Below are 6,047 nucleotides of genomic sequence, written 5' to 3'. Positions count from 1 at the left end.
CGATTTTAAGAAACTTTTTGTAATTGGGTTTATTAGCCAAATATGCCATTTATCTGCATTTAAAAAGCCTTTTTCCAGCTCCCCCCCCTCCCTCCTCTTTTCCATCCACTGCAAAAAATCTGGAAATTGTGACTTGTTGCATCAGACGTACCCAGTCTGTTCTAGGAAGAGGGGAGGGGGGAGGAGGGAGTTAGCCGACAGCAGAAAGCAGATAACAGAGGATTACAGGCACGGAGCTGGGTGACAGCTGTAATCAGAGCTCAGAGAGGTCAGTGGTGACTGTCAGAGGAGATAAAGGGTGAGGTATTTGTAGATTAACTCTTTGTTGTCCTGTTTTGGTCTTTTATTTAGCTCTCTTCATAGGAGAACAATGAAGACGGGGAGAGCTTCAAACGGCTTTTTCATTATAAAAATGCATTTTTCGGCTAATAAACCTAATTACAAAGTTTCTTAAAATCGCCTGGACTATTGATTTCTGCAAAAAAAGAAAAATTCACGACAGTGACACTTTAATTGCAAAGCGCACCTAAACTGGGGACTAGAGTGTTTTTGTCTCTGGAAGAAAGTAGCCATGTTTTTCATTGGATAACCCCTTTATGTCAGGGGGCACAGTGTATTAAAATGAGTTTTAAAGGAGAACAGTGTGTTAAAATTATTAAAGGGGTAGTGTGGCGCTAAGAAATTATTCACAGAATAACACACATTACAAAGTTATACAACTATGTAATGTATGTTATGTCTGTGAATCTCCCCCTTCCCGAGTCCCACCACCCCCGCACGTGTACCCGGAAGTGTGGTGCATTATACATACCTGATCCGTGTCGCGCATGTCCGCAATCTTGTGCCAAGACGTCATCTTCGGGAGGCCGGCCGAATCGCTGCCGCCGTCCCTGACGCCGGCCCCCCTCTGCCGTGTTACAACTGTGCTCAGCCGCGATTGGCTGAGCACAGTTATGCTTAGCCAATCGCAGCTGAGCAGCTGATGACGCGGTAGAAGGCGGCCGGCACGAGGGACAGTCGGAGCAGTTCGGCCGGCCTCCCGAAGATGACGTCTTGGCACAAGATGGCGGACATGCACGACACGGATCAGGTATGTATAATGCACCACACTTCCGGGTACACGTGCAGCGGTGGTGGGACTCGGGAAGGGGGCGATTCACAGACATAACATACATTACAAAGTTGTATAACTTTGTAATGTGTGTTATTCTGTGAATAATTTCTTAGCGCCGCACTACCCCTTTAATAATTTTAACACACTGTTCTCCTTTAAAACTCATTTTATAACACTGTGCCCCCTGACATAAAGGGGTTATCCAATGAAAAACATGGCTACTTTCTTCCAGAGACAAAAACACTTTAGTCCTCAGTTTAGGTGCGGTTTGCAATTAAAGTGTCACTGTCATGAAATTTTTTTTTGCAGAAATCAATAGTCCAGGCGATTTTAAGAAACTTTGTAATTGGGTTTATTAGCCGAAAAAATTTAATGAAAAATGAATTTTTATCATGAAAAAGCAGTTTGAAGCTCTCCCCCGTCTTCATTGTTCACCTTTGGAGAGAGCTTAATAAAACACCAAAACAGGATAACAAAGAGTTAATCTACAAATACATCACCCTCTATCTCCTCTGACAGTCAGCACTGACCTCTCTGACCTCTGAATACACCCAGCTCCATGCCTGTAATCTTTTGTTCTCAGCTTTCTGCTGTCGGCTAACTCCCTCCTCCACCCTCCCCTCTCTATAGAACAGACAGGGTTGTGTCTGATGCAACTAGTCACAATTTCCTGATTTTTGGCAGTGAATGGAAAAGAGGAGGTGGGGGCAGGGAAAAGGCTTTTTGAATGCAGATAATGGCATATTTGGCTAATAAACCCAATTACAAAGTTTCTTAAACTGGAATATTGATTTTTGAAAAAAAAATATACTACAGTGACTCTTTAAGCTCCATTTTAATGGAACTGAATTGCAAAACCTGTAACCAAACTGGAGACAAGAGTGGTGCTGTCTCTGAAAGAAAGTAGTTATGTTTTTCGCTAGATAACCCCTTTAACTGCAGTACACACTGTGCCTTCATCAATGAATTTTCAGGGGTCAAGTTTCAATGCTTTCATGCTGTATTGTCCTGCTTTAAATAATGTAATAAAGATTATTTGTTTGCATATACTTGATTGTGAGGTGTAGCCGTTTTGGCCAGCTCTTTTATTTTATTTTTTTCATATATCACAGAGGGGGGGGGGTAAAATTATAAAATTTATCTCCCCAAAATAACACATACATATAAAAGGTCACAGCGGGCCATACTTGAATCACCTCTCCAGCTATAGGCAATGAACCATTTGTCTCCCCTGTTCATGATGGTGTCACTCCAGTTCAGACTGTTGCTGAGTTAAATATTGGGTATCGGAGCCCTAAAAGAAGGGGGAAAGAAGGCTATATAACCCTATTATGCCCTGTAGTGGTTATAGGCTGTCTCTCCCTACTCACACAGGGTGATAGCGGGGCACCCACCCTAATAAGCATGACCCCTGCCCCCAACTAGCCCTTTGAGACTTTGTAAATCTAAACGTTGTCCAACCAACGTACGTTTCAACCAAATCTTTGATCTCCTCAGGGAGGGAAACAAAGTCAAGGAGATCAAAAAAGTAAATGAAGTACTAACCCAGTACTTCCAAGAAAAATACCGTAATTGCTAGTGGATATATGTAGAGTGCATTTTGGCTTTACGTCTTCCGACAGTCGCATTAAAGTGACTCTGTACCCACAATCTGACCCCCCCAAACCGCTTGTACCATCGGATAGCTGCTTTTAATCCAAGATCTGTCCTGCGGTCCGTTCGGCAGGTGATGCAGTTATTGTCATAAAAAAAATACTTTTAAACTTGAAGCCCTGTGCCAAACAGGAGTATCTGTGCCCTAACTTTGCACCACCCCTCCGTCCCCACCCTTCTCATCATTAAGAATGCCCCAGGCAGATTGCCTCCTATTCCCCACCTGTGGCAGCCCGGCACATGGGCTGGATTGTTAAGGCAGCTGGGCAATGTTCAGCATGTAGAAAATGTTCCACTGGCATTCCTAATGATGAAGAGGGTGGGGAGGAGGGACAGAGGGGTGGTGCAAAGTTAGGGCACAGATACTCCCGTTTGGCATGGGCTTCAAATTTAAAAGTATTTTTTTAGGACAATAACTGCATCATCTGCCGAACGGACCCCAGGACAGATCTTGGATTAAAAGCAGCTATCCGAAGGTACAAGTGGCTTGGGGGGGTCAGATTGTGGGTACAGAGTCGCTTTAAATCTTGTATTTCTCTCTGAAATTCAGGATTGATCTGAACAATTGGAAAAATAGAAAAATAATTTTTAAGAGCAAACAAATCAAACTAAGACCAAAAAGACTTGATGAATCTGAATCTAATGTAAATTCCCTCATCTCTCCATCCTGATTACCATTTATTTTATTTCCCCTACGTGGGTGGTGACTGAGCCAGGTCCGCTTTAACCAGAGGGCAAATGGTGCACGTGCATCGGGCCCACTGGTTAAAAGGGCCCACCCTGAGCAGGGCTGGCCTTTGCTTTGTGCGGCCAGCGCGGTCGCACAGGACTCCGGCAAACAGCCTGTCAGGGGGGCGCCATCGAGATGGGTAAGTTATCCATCCATAGCGCCCCCTGCAGGCCCCCCCTCCCCTCCCTGTCTGCTGTTGCGCTCTGCACTGTAGCTATGAGCGCTCATAGTTACAGGCAGCAGCAGCGGCACTGACAGGGCGAGAGCCAGTCACTCTTGCCTGTGGTGCTTTGCCTGTGGTCACAAGAGGCTGCTCTCCCGTTATGGTGTCTGCTCTCAAGTGACGTCACTCAGCGCCGGCACCACGAGAGAGGAGAGCTGCCTCTTGTGACCGCAGGCAAGGCACTGCCTGCGGCCACAAGAGTGAAGAGAAGAGAAGAGGAGATGCAAAGACCCAGGTGAGTATAAGTGTTTTTTTTTTTTTTTTTGTTATATGTTATTTGGGAGGGGTAGCACAAAGGGGGGCTATATAACCGGGGGCAGCACACAGAGGAGGTCTAAATACTACTAGGGGTGCCACAGGGAAACCTATATACCAGGGGTACTCAACAACTTTTGGTGAAAGTCCACTTACCGGGGTCTATTGTCAGGTGAAGGTCCGAGCTGATCATCAGTAGGAAAACGTGTTTTGTTACTTTTCACAAAGGGTGTGAAACTATTTACATACAGAATTGCTGCTTATTAGCGGGAAAACTGGCGTTTTCTCTCTGTCACCGGCCCTTTGAAATTAGGTACAAAGGGGGTGACTGCCCCAGTAGTATATAGCCCCCCTGTGGGCTCCCCCAGTAGTATATAGCCCCCTGTGCACTGTCCCCCAGTAGTATATAGCCCCCTGTGCGCTCTCCCCCAGTATATAGCCCCTCCGTGCGCTCTCCCCCAGCATATAGCCCCTCTGTGCACTCTCCCCCAGTATATAGCCCCGCCTGTGCGCTCTCCCCAGTATATAGCCCCCCCCCGTACGCTCTCCCCCAGTATATAGCCCCCCTGTGCGCTCTTCCCCAGTATATAGCCCCCCTGTGCGCTCTCCCCCCAGTATATAGCCCCCCTGTGCGCTCTCCCCCAGTATATAGCCCCCCTGTGCGCTCTCCCTCAGTATATAGCCCCCCCTGTGTGCTCTCCCCCAGTATATAGCCCCCCCTGTGCGCTCTCCCCCAGTATATAGCCCCTCTGTGCCATCCCCCATAAGTCTATAGCCCCCCTGTGCGCTCTCACCCAGTATATAGCCCCCTGTGTGCTCTTCCCCAGTATATAGCCCCCCTGTGTGCTCTCCCCCAGTATATAGCCCCCCCATGTGCTCTCCCCCAGTATATAGCCCCCCTGTGCGCTCTCCCCCAGTATATAGCCCTACTGTGCGCTCTCCCCCAATATATAGCCCCTCTGTGTGCTCTCCCCCAGTATATAGCCTCCCTGTGCACTCTCCCCAGTATATAGCCCCCCTGTGTGCTCTCCCCCAGTATATAGCCCCCTGTGCGCTCTCCCCCAGTATATAGCCCCCCTTTGCGATCTCTTCCTTCCGCTGCGGCCACGAGAGTGACTGACATGGAGGGAGCCAATGGCTTCCTCTCTGTCAGTGCTGCTGCCGCTCGGTATCTATGAGCGCTCGTTACGAGCGCTCATAGTTAGTTACTGTGCAGGGAGCAGCGCGGCAGCCGGGGTCTGGATAGCTGACCGCCGCGGTCCGGGTTCAGACCACGGTCCGCCAGTTGAGGACCCCTGCTATATACTATTGGGGGGGGCACACAGGGGGCTATATAAAACGGGGGGCGCACGGGGGGATATATATACAACTGGGGGGTGCAAAGGGGGGTATTTATAACTGTGGGGGTGCACAGAGGGGTATATATAACTGGTATATCTAACTGGGGGAGCGCACAGGGGGGCTATATACTACTGGGGGTGCACAGGGGATATATATACAACTGGGGGGGGTGCACAGGGTGGTATATATAACTGGTATATATAATGGGAAGCGCACAGGGGGCTATATACTACTGAGGGTAACACGGGGGATATATATACAACTGGGGGTGCACAGGGGGTATATATAACTGGGGGTACGTACGGGGGGCTATATACTACTGGGGGGCGCACAGGGGATATATATACTACTGGGGGTGCACACAGGGGTCTATATGCCACTGGGGGGCAGCACACAAGGGTCTATATACTACTGGGGGGCATACAGGGGGGGGTCTATATATAACTGGGCAGTGCACAGGGGGGCTATATACTACTGGGGTTGCACAGGGGGTATATATAACTGGGGGAGCACAGAGGGGGCTATATACTACTAGGGGCAGCACACAGGGGTCTATATACTACCGGGGGGTGCACAGGGGGATCTATATATAACTGGGGGAGCTCAGAGGGGGGGCTATATACTACTGGGGGGGTGCGCAGGGGGGTATATATAACTGGGGGAGCACAGAGGGGGCTATGTACTACTGGGGGCAGCACAATGGGGTCTATATACTTCTAGGGACAGGGTAC

This window comes from Dendropsophus ebraccatus, chromosome 8 (assembly GCF_027789765.1).
Source record: "Dendropsophus ebraccatus isolate aDenEbr1 chromosome 8, aDenEbr1.pat, whole genome shotgun sequence".
Classification (NCBI taxonomy): Eukaryota; Metazoa; Chordata; class Amphibia; order Anura; family Hylidae; genus Dendropsophus; species Dendropsophus ebraccatus.
The sequence above is the reverse complement of the archived record's forward strand: the minus strand, read 5'-3'. Positions refer to the sequence as shown.